At 38.0% G+C, this 16886-nt stretch overlaps 1 protein-coding gene across 2 annotated transcripts in view; it reads left to right on the top strand.

Annotated features, from left to right (window-relative positions):
• The window catches only part of LOC117794681 (serpin B6-like), a 154163-nt gene that overhangs the window by 111785 nt on the left and 25492 nt on the right, over positions 1-16886 (top strand). The window lies entirely within an intron of this gene.

The following is a 16886-nucleotide window of genomic DNA, read 5'->3' on the forward strand; positions in this document are numbered from 1 at the left end:
GAGTCACTAATCAAGACCTCCGGAGACCAAGCAGAAAGCAGGTCTGATTTTATTGTGCAGTTACCATGTATATATACTCAGGCAGTAGCTAAGCAGATTACAGGCAGCCACCAATGCAATTTCTGGCTAATTGCCCCTGCAGTGACCAATAGTGAGTGGGCTGTGGAGCAAGTGTAGAGATTGCAACATGCAGCCTCACACCCAGTGCTATGCCTAGAGGGTGAGTGGTTTGCTGCTTACATGCCTAGCATGGGGATGGGGGGGTGGTTTGCCATTCAGATGCCCTTTAGCATATGCCATGTATGAAGTACTCGATGCACTTGTCCCCACAAAATGGCATGTTGTGGCATAAAAATAGACATGTAGACCAATGGTACAAAATTCAAGACACAGAGAGATACCCACATAAATACAGTTATGTCATATTAGCACCAAAAACATACATTGGAGAAAAGATAGCCTCTTCAACAAATGGTGCTGGGAAAACTAGAAATCCATATGTAGCAAAATTAGTTGAGATTCATACATGGAAAGAGATAGGGTTTTAATTTTAAAATGTATCAAAGACCTAGGAATTAGATTAGAAACCCTCTGCCTCATAGGAAAAAAAAAAAACCTTTTTAGTTTGTATCCATCTCATTTATTGACTCTTGATTTTATTTCTTGTGTTTTAGGAGACTTGTTAATGAAGTCGGGGCCTAGTCCAACATGATAATGATTTGGGTTTACTTTTTTTCCTGAAGAGAGAGGCTACATTTTGGTAGCAAATTTTGCCACATGCACATCAGTTAGAGCATCAATCTCCAGGATATATAAATAAGAAAAAAAAAACTTAACACCAAAAAACAAAAACAAAACAACAACAACAAAAATAACCCCACAAACACCCCAATCAATAAATGAGCTAAGGAACTGAATACACACTTCTCAGAAAGATATACAGTTGATTATATATATATATATATTCAACATATCTAGTAATTAGAGAAATGTAAGTCAAACTACCCTAAAGATTTCATCTCACTCCAATCTGAATGACAGTTATCAAGAATCAAGCAGCAATAAATGTTGGTGAGAATGTATGTGAAAAGGCACACTCATACATTGCTGGTGAGACAGCAAGTTGGTGAAGCCAATATGGAAAGCAGTATGGAGATTCCTTGGAAATCTGGGAATGGAACCACCATTTGATACAGCTATCCCACTCCTCAGTCAAAGGTCTTAAAAACAGCATACTACAGTGATGCAGCCACATCAATGTTTATAGCAGCTCAATTCACAATTGCTAAACTAGATGCCCTTCAATATATGAACGGATAAATAAACTGTATATATACACAATGGAATATTCCTCAGCATTAAAAGAGAATAAAATTGTGGCATTTGTAAGTAAATGGATGGAATTTGAGTACATCATGCTAAGTGAAATAAGCCAATCCCCCAAAACCAGGGGCCGAATGTTTTCTGTAATAACTGGAGGTGTATCCACAATGTGTGTGGGGGGCATGGGATAAGTGGAGAAATTTTGGATGGGGAAAAGGGGAGGGGGTAGGGAATAAGGGGGTAAGAAGGATGGTGGAATGAGAGGGACATCATTACCCTGTGTACATGTATGATTGCACAAATGGTGTAATTCTACTTCCTGTACAATCAGAGAAGCAAACAATTCATTTACAATGAATTGAAAAGCTTTCTACTGTATGTATAACTGATTAGAACTAAAAAAGGATTATCATTTGTGTTTTCACTAAAAAATTAAATCTCTCTTTTCTGCTGATGGCTTTTAAAAGACTTTATGCTGACATTCATGGAAAAACTAGTGACGTCCAAATGAAGTCAGAAGATTAGTTAATAACAATGAATCGATGTTGGTGTCTTAGATTGGCAAATGTATAACGGCAATATAAGATGTGACCATCAGGGGAAATTGCATTGGGAGAATATGGGGGTTCCTTGAACTATTCTTCCAACTTTTCTGGGATTCTAAAATTATTCCAAAATAAAAATTATATTTAAATAACTATTTTGTGTAAAATTTGAATTACATGTGCTTTTAAAAATCTTATGAACTAGGTGGGCATGGTGGTACATGCCTTTAATCCCACCAATTTGGGAGGCTAAGTTAGGAAGATTGCAAGTTTTTAGCCACCCTCAACAAGTTGGTGAGACCCTGCCTCAAACTAAAAATTGAAAAAAGGACTGAGGAGATAGATTAGTGGTAAAACATCTCTGGGTTCAATCCCCAGTATAAAAAAATGATGAGCTAGAAGAATAAATGTGTTGTATAACTATTATTATTTTGGTACCAAGGATTGAACCCAGATGGTGCTTAATCTCTGAGCCACATGCAAAGTCCCCCAGCCCCCCACTTTTTATTTGAGACAGGATTTCCTTCAATTGCTTAGGGCCTCATAAATTTTCTCAGGCTGGCTTTGAACTTGCTAACCTCCTGCCTTAGCCTCAGGAGCCACTGGATTTACAGGTATATGCTAGTGCACAGGGCAAATTTCTATTATTTTACGTAACTGTATATGCTGTGAGTCTTAGGAACATAGTCTTAGTAATAATAAGATCTTCCCCAAAGTTGTTTTTGTAAGTTTTTTTAAAAAACCCTAATACAGAATTTCTTTTTGGCAAACCATCAGCTATTATTCTATTTTTAGACTGATTGTATTAATCTAGATTATTTTTCCATATCTATTGATAAAAATGAGACTTGATTTGACATGGACAATGTATAAATTAGTACAAAAGTGTCTATTTTCTTGGTCAAATCTTGGTCCTGTATTACAAAATTAAAGAATGGTTTTATGCCTTAACACCAAAAATAGAAAATTACAGCAATTATTTTACAATATCTTTAAGAAACATTTTGCATCTATCATTATGCTGCATTTAGTATTACTAGAAAAAATTCTTTTGTGTTCTAACAAATTAAAAGATGTGTATCATTGTGAACCAAAAGAGAAGCAAGTAACAAATAATTTAGGACTATGGAAACAAAGCTGTAATGAAGGAAGACCACCCAACACTATCTCAGAGGCTGAAAATGACAAGATTTTAGACATGCTATATTAAATTCAACAAACCTATTTTTTAGAAAGATCATTGTAGAAGGTTCAGATCAGTAAGGTTAATTCAGGCAGTCATTTGCTGTGTCAATCAGTGTTTGGGGCCCAGGGAACTCACTGCCCAACAAAAGCAGATCCTGGCCACCTATTCTCCTGGAGTCCTGGAACTTATCAACAAATAAGGGAAACAGATTCAAATGGGAAGCTGGTGTCAAAAAAGACTACAAAATAAACTGTAGTCCATGCAAACCCACACATATGAATGTGTGTATTTATGCACATACATATTTTTATTTTAAATGTCTCAACCCAAGAGGCTAATTGTGGGAATTTTGTTGATGTTATATTTTCTTCTTTAGTACAAATATATAGAGCCTGTCTTTTTTTATTATTCATTGGTTATACATACATATTTTCTTTAAATTATTATTATTATTATTATTATTATTATTATTATTATTATTATTATTATTATTTTATTTTTTTTAAGGTCACAGTAGATGATAATCATTCTCTGTGAAATCATTTGTTGCCAGGGGAAAGTAAAACTCTTTCAGTGTTGTGTCTGAAGGGATCTCATTTGCTATGTGGATTTGTTTTTGTGTCCAGGGTTGATTTTTTTTTCCACCAACACTTCCTTTGCAAATACTTTGGTTTTATTTTTGTGAAAATATTATAGATGTTTGTAAATGTTTCTACAAATGCATATGTTAATGTACACATGGGTGTCTGGGGGAGAAAGGAGAGGCACATTTCATGCTTTACTTTCTGTAAGTCTGGATTTCTTGACTTTGTTACAAGGACACATATTGTGTTTGCAACACTTTTAAAGTGTATATAGTGCAGTCCTCTGTGCTGAGATTGGTGTGGAATGGGAGAGGCTCAAATTTACAGAATTAAAAACCCGATGGAAAAATTCTGCTGCAAGATGGTAAGCAAGCATGTGAAGCTCTGCCATCCACATTCCTTGAAACAGAAAATGTTTTCAAATATACATGAATGCTAATCCCACTAGAAAACCAGAAGGGAAGCTCTAGTGGGCTGGAAAACCTCCCAGTTAATACTAAAAACACAAACAACTTTCCAGAACTGTGGCTGACAATGATGTGTCTATTTAGGTTCATCCACTCTAGCAAATGTACCACTCTGGGGTGGGGGATCAATTTTGCTGTGGACCTAAGAGTGCTCAAAACAAACAAACAAACAAACAAACAAATAAATAAATAAATAAGGTGTGTCTGTTTAAAATGGAAAGCTGGGATCAACTCCACTATACTATGGATCCACATTCACAGAACACTATAAAAGATGGAGAGAGCTCCAGGAAAACCCTGGGCCATTTCCAGCATGCACTTGGGCCCCCAAGTCATGTTTTATCACCCAGGGTGTTTAGTTAGGGACCTTAGCAGCCAGACAGGAAGATCAACCCTGGAATTTGATGTTTGTTTCCCCAACCAAGGTGAATAGTAAGCTTTACCATATTTATTTGGCACAATTTGAGAAGAGTATACTAAAGTGACTGACTACAACTTCAGGATGCATACAATATTTTAATGGTCTGCAAATAATACTGGAAACTTTCCTGTTGATGTTTAATTATTTATATCTTGTGTTATTTTGGAAACTGCAATAAAAAATGGTCTAAGGTGGAGAGGTGTTGCGAAGGGGCAAAATTGTGATGTAAGCATCAAGGGGACAAATAATGTCCACGCACTTCTGCCCCTTTCAATGCTTTATTCACACAAATTACTCAATAGAATTCCACTCTATAGGTTCTTAAACAAGAAAACAACAATCCTTTGCTAGGCACTGAAATAGGCATAATAAATTTACAGCAAACAATTCTAGATAAATTAATTCACAGCAAACAATTTAGATTAATTCTAAGCACTGCAAAACACACTTAATCATAATAGGCTAATTATAGACATTTGTTCTGCATGCTAAGTTCAAAAGTCTTAAGCCTTAGGCTTTATGTCCAGCAGATGCACACTCACTCAGACCAAGATGACAAGGTCTGGAACCAAGGTGGGCTTTTCCTGGCATGGAGTGGATGGCCAGTTGAGGAGAGGGTTATAGGGAGAAGTTGCAGCTCTCACCAAGGTCCAGATGAGGCAGTAGAGTCTGGGAGCCATGAGGATCACACAGAGGCTGAGGAAACAATGACAAGTGATAGAATGTCAGGTCCTCATCAGGCTCTCCACCTTGAGTGAATCCTTGTTTCAGCTGGCTGAATCCCTGTTCATTTGCTCTATCATTTATACTAAATTATGGGGTTCTTTGACCCCCCTTTTAATCCTTATCAGCTACCACTGGATTTCCCAGTGACATCATTTACCCTAGGGTCAGAAACAACTAGTCTGGTGGTCTACATCCTATTCTTCTTGCCTTTCCCTCTTATCAGGAAAGGCAAGGGGCTTCACTCTGTTTATTAGGGTGAGGGGAAGAAACTTGTTTGAGGCCCTACTGGAGAGCTCTGTGGGTGTGTCTAGTGAAACTGCAGGTTTCAAAGTGGAGTTTTTTAAATGGAGTTGCTTAGGCTCAGGCCTAAGGCCATCCTAATAAGGGGAGATCTCAATTATCTAATAATAGGGTTACCAAAGGTCTCACTTGACCCACTTCTATGCCCTTGGGGCCCTAGTGATTCATTCCAAGTGATCCTTCTTTGAAGCCAACTCTTCATAGCCCCTGGTGCCCTGGACTCCAGCTCTCCCAACCCCGTCCCTTAGGATACAGCTCCACTACCTTGGACCTCTAGAACCATAAGCTAAGTAAACTCCTATTCTGTATAAAATTTCCGGACTCAGCTATTCAGTTCAAACAACAGTAAATAGACTAAAACAGGAACATTGAAAGAAAGTGAGCTGCTTACCTTTGTTTAAAAAGATGCAAATGTTCTGGCCACCCTTCACCAAGGAGGAATAATGAACATGTTGATCTTGTGCCTCCTTCTGTGGTCACTCAGTAATGCCCAAGCCTACAATTTGAAATTAATCTTCTTGCCCTTTGTGTCAAATCCAAACACATCTTCAAGGAGATACTGTTAAGGGCAGCATTGAGTTTGATCAAGGAGTCACCCTTCTGAGCCACCCTGACCAAGACCACCTTACTAGAATGCAAATTTCAATATTAGTCCCTGTCTCCCAGAGTACCATCAGTGCCAGGATGGCAGGGTCTACAGGGGTTTGGTGCTCTATGGCTTTAAACCACAGGAAAACTAAAATTAGTATCATAATATTTGAACCAATTATCAATAGGTTTTGTTTCCTTTATCTTTAGTTTCAGGAATTTGACTGTCACAGGGCCCTGGACAGAACTATTCTGGTCAAACATACAGGCTTTCTCTCTCTCTCTCTCTCTCTCTCTCTCTCTCTCTCTCTCTCTCTCTCCTGGGAATTGATCACAGGGGCACTTTATTACTCTCCTACATGCCAGCCCTTTTCATTTATAATTTTGAGAGGGGATCTCACTAACTTGCTTAGGATCACACTAAATTGCTGAGGCTGACCTTGAAATTGCAATCCTCTTGCCTCAGCTTCTGGAGTGGCTGGGATTTCAGGTATGTGCCACCATTCCCAGCTCATGTTGGGTGTCTCTACTTTGGCCTTTAAAATTATGGATCTTGAGCTCCTTAGTAAGTTTTCCCAGTTCCCTTGAGCAATGGCCTGGGACTGTAGGGCAAAGCTGCCCTGTCCTTTCCTGACCCAGTGGGCACTGGCTCACTTGGGTCTCCACTTGCATTTTTAAAAGGATCACCCAGTAATTCTAGTCCAGATAAGAAGATGAGTGTCTTTTATTATAGAAAAAGAAAGAGAAGGAGAAGCCTGCTATTGAACCAGATCCGTTTTTGTCTGCAGCTCAGAATGCCTAAAAATGAGATTTTCCAAAAGAGAGTTTATTCCCAAAGTGGCTGAGCATGGACAAGAAGACCAAGCCTCAAATATGCTTCCCTGAGGATGAGTTTTAGGTGCATTTGTGGGATAAAAAAGCAAGATGATTAATGGTGTGGGGAAAGGTGATTGAAGCCATTGGATTAATGGTGATATAAGTTAAAGGTGAGGGGGCTGGGGATGTAACTCAGAGCATACTATCTGCAAAAATAAAAATATAATGATAAAAACTTGTCAGCATAAAAATAAACAGTATTGCTTTGCTTTACCATTGTACTCTTGAAAAAGTAACTACTTTTCAGTAGGTTTTCCTTTAAATCAGACAACTTCCTCATTTCTCAGTATTTTGCTACTTATTTCTGAATGTCAGTATTGATGAATGCCTGAGGCCACCTTTGAGCTACCTGAATAGCTTCTACTTGGCCTTGGATCCAAGGAGATTTTGGTCTGGCATTGCAAGTCATTTTGTGGCTTATACTGCAAAGCACATGACCTTAGTCTTCGAAGAGCTAGAGATGCTACTCTGTAGCTCTGTAGTTGGGTGTTACCCATTAGGCTTGGACAGCCCACTTCCTACCTTTTCTGGCAAAAGAATATTCCATTGGAATCCTTTGAATCCCCCTTGTATTAAAACAAAACAAAACATGGGTCCTTTGCTCTTTCTCTCTCTCTCCTTCAATGTGGAAGGATGCAGGGTCCCTAGGGTGCCAAATCCGTCACACCTTCACTTTTCAAAATTATTCGGGTCATGTGATTGTTTTGCCATATTTCTCAGCCAGCATATTTCACGCAAGGGAAACCCAACTTTCATAGCTCATGCAGGACACGGGTGAGTAGTTTAAGATTTGAGAAATGAGACAAATGACATGCTCAACTCTGTTGTGTCCTTAAAACATAATCCTCTTTCCAGCCCACCTCCAGCTTTGGGTGGCACTCTGGCTCTCATTCTTCACAGCTAAGTTTCCTGGGTTTTCTAAGAGGCTGCCTCCATGTGTCAAAAAAATAAAAATTAACCTCAGATTTAACACCAGAATCTAGATTTTTATGATTTTATTTATTTATTTTTGTTTTTATACCAGGGATTGACTTCAGATGCTCTCAACCACTTTGCCACATCCCCAACCCCTTTTTACTTTTTATTTTGAGGCAGTGTCTTGCTAAGTTGCTGAGGCTGGCATTGAACCTGCCAATCTCCAGCTTCATCCCCCTGCACCACTGAGATTATAGGTGTGTGCCACCATACCCAGCTTTTATGTTTTGAACTATAAATTTTCTTAAAATATGGATCTGCCCTCATTAAAATTTTCAAAGAATTGGCTTGAAGACCAAATATTTTTTATTTGATCAAGATAATTTCTTGTGTTTTCCACTGTATTTGTTAGCTTTTTATTACTTAGGGAAACTGTCTTAAAGAACTAGAGTCTGTTTAAGTATCTATTTGGCCTTATCAAACATTACCTGGTTTGAACATTTTGGGGGGCCCCTAAACACTAGTTATCCTGCTCCTCCTGTGCTCTGGGTCATGCATTCTTAACTGTCTGGCCACATTTAAAAGTGAAAGGCAGGAACCTGTGTGTTTACAACCACAGTCTCTCAGAGAAGGGGTAGGTAGGCCTATGACCCGGTGATAACCAAACCTGTTGATGATTAGCTAGGAAATGCTTCACTCCCCTACTGGGCCCCTTGACATTACCCATATTCAGCTTAAAAATGTTACAGAAGACAGAACTTTGCCCTTCAGAACCCCTCAAATGAGGAGTGAAAAGTAACTTGTGAGCCGGGTGGAGCAGGTGGTGTGGTGAGGGGTTGATGCCTATGTGACCCAGCTAAATTTTGATCTCACACTAATCCTGCTCACCTTTGAGGACAGGAAGCCTGAAGTCCAGAAATCCTCCTCAGGTGGGCTGTCCAAAATGGGTTGGATCTAGAATGGCTGTTGGAATGCCCTCCAAATTCATTATAATTCCATCTGCAGGGTAAATCACACTCTCCACTGCCATGAAGGTCTATAGTCACCAATATCATGGCCAGAAAGAACCATAAAAGGAGCAAAAAGAGGTGGTGCCCAAATTTCTAGAAGGGAGCAAGCCAGAGACCCCCACCCAGAACACCCTTACCATAGTTAAGTGGATACCCCCACTATATTTATAAACTATAATTTCCTCTTCTTCAGAAAGCTTTCTATCACCAAAACTTCCACATACAGGTAATATTGTGGTTGGTAGTTTCTTTCTTTTTTTTTTTTTTTGTAAATGTCACGTTTACAGAAAACAACAACAACAACAAAACTTGTGAAACCTGTGTCTGATCTAGGAGATGGAACAGAGAGCACTTCTCAGGTAAACCTCCAAGCATCCCCACCCCCACCACTGGATATAAAGTTCAAAATTTATCACTATCTTTGTTCAAAGGAAAAATTATTAGTCATAAGCCACCTACAGTCAATCAACTTGCTTCCTAAAAATTCTTCAGATGTCCAGCCTCTTCTGTCCCACTTCAATAAAGGAGAGGAATATTCTTGTTTCATTTATTTTACCCAATATCTAGGCTATTCCATACCCAAATGAGCCAAGAAAGTGATATTCAAGGACTTGTCTCTGTTTTTTCTATTCTTTCACCAAGAATAAACATTTTTCTTACTGCTCAGTCAGTTGGATTTGAGTCTTATTTATTGGTTCTGTATTCCCAAGAGGGAAAAATGACTCCAGTTTGGGATAAAAATTGGTAATAATTGCTGCTATTTGTTTTTGGGGTTTTTTTGGTATCAGGGATTGAACCCAGGAGCACTTAATCACCAAGTCACATTCCAAGCCCATTATTTATTCTTTAATATTTTTTAATAATAATTGCTCTTCTTTATAGACAAACTTCCTTCCTTCCTTCCTTCCTTCCTTCCTTCCTTCCTTCCTTCCTTCCTTCCTTCCTTCCTTCCTTCCTTCCATCCTTCCTTCATTCCTTTGCTTCCTTTCCTTCTTTCCTTCCCTTCCCTTCCTTCCATCTTTCTTTCTTTCATAAGGTCTTGCTGTGTTGCCAAGGTAGGTCCCAACCTCCTGGGATGGAGGGATCATACATCCTCAGCTCCCAAGTGGGTGGGACTACAGGTGCATGGAACCATGTCCAGCTAGTTTCTATGCTTTGATCTGGTCATATGTAAGCTCCAATGTTATGTCTGATGCCAAATCCACTTTGAATTCAATAAGCTAAATATGGGAGGCAACATTCTTTTCAAATGTGTCTCTGTCAATGTATTATATCTAAAAATCTAACATTTGTTTACAAATATACCACATAGCAAGGGCTATCAGTATAGCCCAGTGTTAAGTGGTAAAGCACCTGTTCAACATGCCTCAGTCCCTGTGATTAAATATATATATATATATATATATATATATATATATATATATATATATGTAGGTATATTTTATATATATATATATATATATATATTATATAATATATATATATATATATATATATTATATATATATCTATATCTATATATATATATATATATATATATATATTATATATATATCGATGTACAGAACACAAAACTGCAAAACAAAATATTTACTTTAAACAATCCCAAATACAGAATTAAAACAAGCTGTGTTGTTATGGAAAGACTGTAATAAATCACTGAGTCAATCTTAAAGCAGAAAACGGACCATTTTTTCACCAGTTATTTGTCCAGTTTTACCACTGGCAGGCCAAAGGGCATGCTGCAAGTCCACAAACTTCAACCCCCGACATGGGTTAGAGAACACCTTTTATAACATAAGTAAAAGATATCAGTACATTAATTATAAGTGGCTATTGCTATGATTCAAAACTACAAACAAACATCATGAAATCTAAAATCATAGGCAGAAGAGGAAGTGGGTGAAAACCACAGTCACTGAGTACAAGTCAAAGAATGGTTACTAATATCTAGACAAATGTCAATATTTTATGTCATTAGGGAACACTCCTCAAGAGAAATGGGAACCAAAAAGAGAACAATTTTACATAGTGTAAGAAGAACAGAAACATTTGCATTTCTAAGTAGGGTGTGGTAAGCAGGATCTGGATGGCAGAGGTGGAATTTTCTCATGGGAGAAGCATTTCTTACATGACATGGAGTCTCAGGGTACAATGGAGTCTGTTTGGTCATTGGCCATATAGCCTAGCCCATAACAGTGTTAGTACTCATGACACAGATTCCTGGTAAATCTTTATTTTCAATTTACTGATTGCAAATGCAGATTGCTGTCTAGCTGCCCGAGAGAAGGCTTTTTTACTTTTATTTTTCATGGAGTACTAAAATCCATTCAAAACCAAATGGAACCAACCCCCATCCAGGGATGTTTGAGAAAAGGAATTGTCAAGTTGTTATGGAGTAAGAGCTGCTGTCCATCATCATTAGCATCAGGGACCAATTAAATCTAAAGTTAGAGAAAGAACTTTCTTGGGATCAGGTCTTTCTGTTGACATGTTTGTAGTGAATTTTATTAGTATTAGACACCAAGGAATCACTGAGTACCACTGGAAAACTGCTAGTGATCTGCAAATGAGAGGGAATCCTTGCACTCCCCCACTTCTTGTCTTCTGATAGTGGCACTGCCCTCCTCCAGCTATTGCCTGACACTGAAATGGCTTAGAGGTCCTCCAATCTCAGCTTCCAGGACATACACCTGGGGACATTCCATGGGTATATGTCCAGACACAAAAGTCTTGAGGAAAACTTAAGATGCAGGTGATACTTCACACTCATGGATTTATTTCCTTCATTCTATCTTTATTTTACAGTAGAATGCATGTTGTGCACAAATGGAGCATAACTTCTCATCCCTCTGGCTGTACATTGTATAGAGCCACTCCAGTAGTGAAAGGAAAAGCACCCAGTGTAATTGAGATATAATTTGTATACATTCTTAAACGTAATAGTTCCCACTAAGGCATCTACTGCTTTCTCACATTAAACCAAAATGATGGCTTCAATAACTAACAATAGCATAAACAGAAAATTTGTTAAAACTGTTGACAATTTCAAATGGTGAATGAGAGAACAGAGATAATATAAGTATAGTACATTATGCTTGTGAGGGAGGAAGGAAGAAGCTAGGAGTAAAATTCACAGGAAGAGTGGAAGAGGAGCTGAAAGAGATTGGTGTTTGTTGAAGAAATATTGGAAAGAATGTCTAAGAAAATAGACAAGAGAGAGGAAGTATATGAACCAAAAGAAAAAATTAAAGACATAAGAATACAACAAAAATGTAAAACACCATTCATATATCATTCTCCCCCACATACTGATGCATAAAAAACATCCTGTTCCAAATATGGTAGACATATTAGCAAGTGTGCTACCACTGAGCTATAACCCCAGGCCCTCTCTGTCTTTCTTGCAGTAATCTTTTGCTACCTATATGTGCTTTCTTATACTTTGTTGGAATGATCAATTTTTGCATGTATTGGCTCTCTTTTGTGATTATTTGACTTGCAGATCATTTTAATTATTATATTTTGAACCCCTTCTCTGACATTTCACATACTGTGCTGTAAATGGATTCTATTATTATAGCATTGTGGTTTGTTTGGGGTGCTTTCTTCCCTTTTTTTTTTTTCATGGTGTTCATGTGTCTTTCTCTCTAGAAGCGCAGATTGAGATATTACAGTTTCTACCCTATAATCTTGTAGTGTCCCCACAGGTTATAAGCACCTTGCCTTTAAGGGCAGATCAATATTACAGCTCCCAATGTAAACAATATACAGCCTTAAACCAAATAACTCCTATTTAGACAATTACAGTTTTGTCACAATACACAGAAATTATGTGTTTGATTAGTATCAACAATATAAATAGTAGATTTGCATAAGGGTTCAGAGTTTCTAATGGTGGACAAAGAAGGGGGATGGAGCATAGAAAGTGGGGTTTATGAGGTCACAGGTGAGAATATAGAGGTACTAGATCACAGGAAGAGTGAAAGAGGAAGAAAGGGAAGTAGGTTAGCAGGAATACATCTGGGGTAACAAGGCCTGCAGGGACCTTGGTGATGGTCTTCCAGGTCTTGGCTGTTGTCTCTAGATGGAAGAGGACTGGGAGAGCCCCACATTGTAGGTAGGGAGCCTCAGCATGGTCACTCTCTTCCTCCACACATTGAGCCAGGGATGCTCTCCTCCTCTGACCGCCTTGCTAGGTCTGACTAATGGATCTGTTCCTGCAGGTCTTTACTTCATCTTTCTAGACCCCAGTGAAGGAAAGGAATATATTTACCAATTGTTAAGTTCTTCATTATGAGGATGAGGGAAATAGGAGAAAATAACAGAAAAGTTCTGAGACAGCAAGCAATAGCATTAGTCTTTACTGTGAGTGGTTACTTTTATTGTCTATATGGAAACTGATTTTCCAAGAATCAGATTACAGATTGCCAGCACAGAAACTGTGGGGAGGCAGCTCAGAGCATGCACTTAACATATAGGAGGCCCTGGGGTCAATCCCCAGCATAAAAACAAAAAAAGCAAACAAAACAGAAAAACAGGGAGAATGCAGCACCACTACCACCCCACCTCCTGTAGTGAATGGCTAAAAAGAGTGGAAGAAAGGCCTTATAAGCATTTCTGGTGGTTCCACATCAAACTGATTTTCATGTAGGGTTATAGACAACCATAGACCTAGGCCTTGTCATCACATGAACACCAGAACCACTTATTCACTAGAATAGTTCTCCAACTGTGTACTCCTATCATGTATGATTAAAAACCTAGTTACTTTTGATTTTGATTCTGTTTTACATTCTAAGCCTTTAGGATTGTGTTATAAAAAGTGGGAAAAAATGTGCTAAAAATCTTTATGCTAAAAAATATTTTTAGAAGGTTTCTGAGCTTCATGTTATTCACCTATGTGACTTGGAAATATTAATTTAAATAATTAGAATCAATCTTTCAAATTAGAACTAGTCCTAGAACCAGTCCTTCATGGATTTTAGATAGACATCTTGCAGACATCAAAATCTGCATAAATTTGAGTCACTTTTATAAAATAGAATAGTATTTACAGAGTCCATACTTCTCGTATGTATTTAAATCACTTAAGGTTACTTTTAATACCCAATACAATGTAAATATTGGGTAGATAATTGTTATACTATACATGCTCAGTATAGACATAGTTTCCTCCCCCAAATTATTTGGTCAATATACCCAGAAGGCCTTGCTTGGAACAGCTATATTAAGGTACAAATGTTAATTCACAAAAAGAAATGTATAAAGTCATGTATATACACATGTACATGTATATGTAAAAAGTAATGTATGAAGTCCCTATTTTAATATTTTATATTGATACAGGGTCTTACTGAGTTGCCTAGGGTCTCGAAAATTGCTGAGGCTGGCTTTGAACTTGACATCCTCCTGTTTCAGCCTTCCAAATTACTGGGATTACAGGCATGTACCACCATGCCCAGCCCCCCCCCCCATCTCTCTTTTGTTTTAAACTAGAGCTAAGTAAGTTGACTCTCAAGTTTGTGTGGGGGAAAAAAGCGGAAACGACAGCCAGAAAAACCTGAAACAGAAGAGCAATTAAGGGGACTAGCTCTGAGATATTAAGCCATATCATTAAACTTCTGAAATTGAGAGTGTGATGAAATATAAAATCCAGAAACAGACTCAAGTATATATAGCAATTTGGCATGTAAGAAAGTGGCATGTCAAACTAATAGTGAAAATATGATCTTTTTAATAAACTGAACTAGGAAAACTGGAAACTCATTTAGAAATGACTTGAAGTTGGATTTCTATTTCTGATGTGTCAGAATAAACTCTAAATGAACCAACAATCTGAATATAAAAAGTAAAGCCATATACTGCGGGAAATAAACGATGAACTTGGAAAATTAGAGAATTTTTAACTATGACTCAAATACAGAAACAATAAAGGAAAGTCACTAAATTTGATTTCATGAAAAATTGTATGCCAAAGTCAGCAGAAGGAACATCAGAAAACAGGTGACATGTGGGATGGGGGTTGAGGAGTATGTGATTCATACAAAGCATTAATTATCCTTATACATAAGGATATACAAAGAATCAAAGAAGATTCTTGCACATGATTGTAATCTCAGAAGCTCAGGAGGCTGAAGCAAGAGAATCACATGTTCAAAGCCAGCCTCAGCAATTTAGCAAGGCCCTAAGCAATTTAATGAGACTCTTTCTCTTATAAATACAAAAGCAAAAACAAAAGCAAAAAATGGGCTGATGGCCTGGGTATGCGGCTTAGTGGTTAAGCACCTCAGCTTCAATCCCAGGTACCAAAAGAAAAGGAATATTTTTTAAAAGAGAACATAGGTCAGGAATAACCCAAAAGGAAAGACAAACAGAAATGAGGTGATGTGTTTTAAATGCATGAAAAGATGTAAAGGTGTTCAATCCCCCCCCCCGACCCCCAGGACTGAGGATTGAACCCAAGATGCTTTAGCCCTGAACAACATCACCATTTATCTTTTAATTTTGAGACAGGATCTCTTTAAATTGCTGATGGTGGCCTTATACTTGTGATCCTCCTGTATCAGCCCCACCAGTCACTGGGATTACAAGCATGTGCCACCACATCTGTCCCATTCTCACTCCTAACAACAAAATGTTAGGGCTGGGGTGGGAGCTTAGTGCTAGAGTCCCTGTTCAGCCTGTGAAAGACTCCAAGTTTAATATGCAGCACCAACGAAATATCATTTTAAGACATAAAATAAAGAAAAAGAAAATGTTTACTAGACTTACACTGATTTAATATTTCTCTCCTATCCAGTTGGCAAAAATCAAGAAGTTTGACAGTAACTCTGTTAGTAAGGCTGGGGATACAGCTGGTGAGAAAATGTTGGAGAAAAAAAAAATTATTCAATGATATTTGTAAAGCATGGAAAGAAAAACTTTATCCATTAAGTATTAGATATGAGTGCAATGGAGTTGTACAGTAGAGTAAGAGAGATTGAGTTCAATTCTGAATATGGCATGTGCACGTGAGCATTTATAGTCAAGAGTAGTGTAGAGGCTGGGGATGGAAAATTACTAGGAGGAAAAATCAGGATAAGGGGTATTTTGGCTGAATTGACCTAACAGGATTCTTGTTGAAGACAGGTAATAAGGAAACTGTTCAGATCAAGGCTGGTTAGACATTGAAGTTGGTGATTTCTGGCTAAACTGATTTGGCAGGATTTGGGTTAAAACTGAATTTGACAAGGTAGGAGAAAGTTCAGAAGGCTGAGTAAGATTTGGCCAAGCAGAGAATCTTTGTCAAGAACAAAATGACACAGTCTCTGTGAAGGGAAATTTTGGTTTTGGAACCAGAGATTGAATCCAGGGGTCCTTTACACTGAGCCACATACCTAGCCCTTTTTATTTTGAGATAGGGTCTTGCTGAGTTGCTGAGGCTGGCTTTGAACTTGCAATCCTCCTGCCTCAGTCCCCTGAGCTGCTGAGATTACAGGTGTGTACCACCAGGCCAGGCTCTGAAGGGGAATTTGACACCTAAAACATGAGTATTCATCTTTTGACCTGAAAATTTCCTTTTAGGAATCTGGTAATCTGGATTAGTGGATAATTCTCCACTGTTACAAAATCATATTGACATTAAGAGCTTGCCATTCAAAGTTTGGTCTGTAGACCAGCAGGATGGTAGCCACAGATGAACTTGTTAGAAATGCCCAATCTTAGGATTTACTGTATTGGCATCTGCATTTTGACAACATCTCCAGCTGTGCCCTAAAGTATGAGGAGAGTTCTACTTGGTTACTTATGGTGGCATTATTTTAAAAAGACATAAGATTGGAAACACTCCAAAAGGCAAAGGAATACTGTGCCCTCAGGAAACAAAAGAGGAAAGATCTGCTACCAGATTAGAAGGATTTTCATAGCATATGGAATGGAAAAAAACAAGATAAACAGTTATTTA

This window comes from Marmota flaviventris, chromosome 6 (assembly GCF_047511675.1).
Source record: "Marmota flaviventris isolate mMarFla1 chromosome 6, mMarFla1.hap1, whole genome shotgun sequence".
Taxonomy (NCBI): Eukaryota; Metazoa; Chordata; class Mammalia; order Rodentia; family Sciuridae; genus Marmota; species Marmota flaviventris.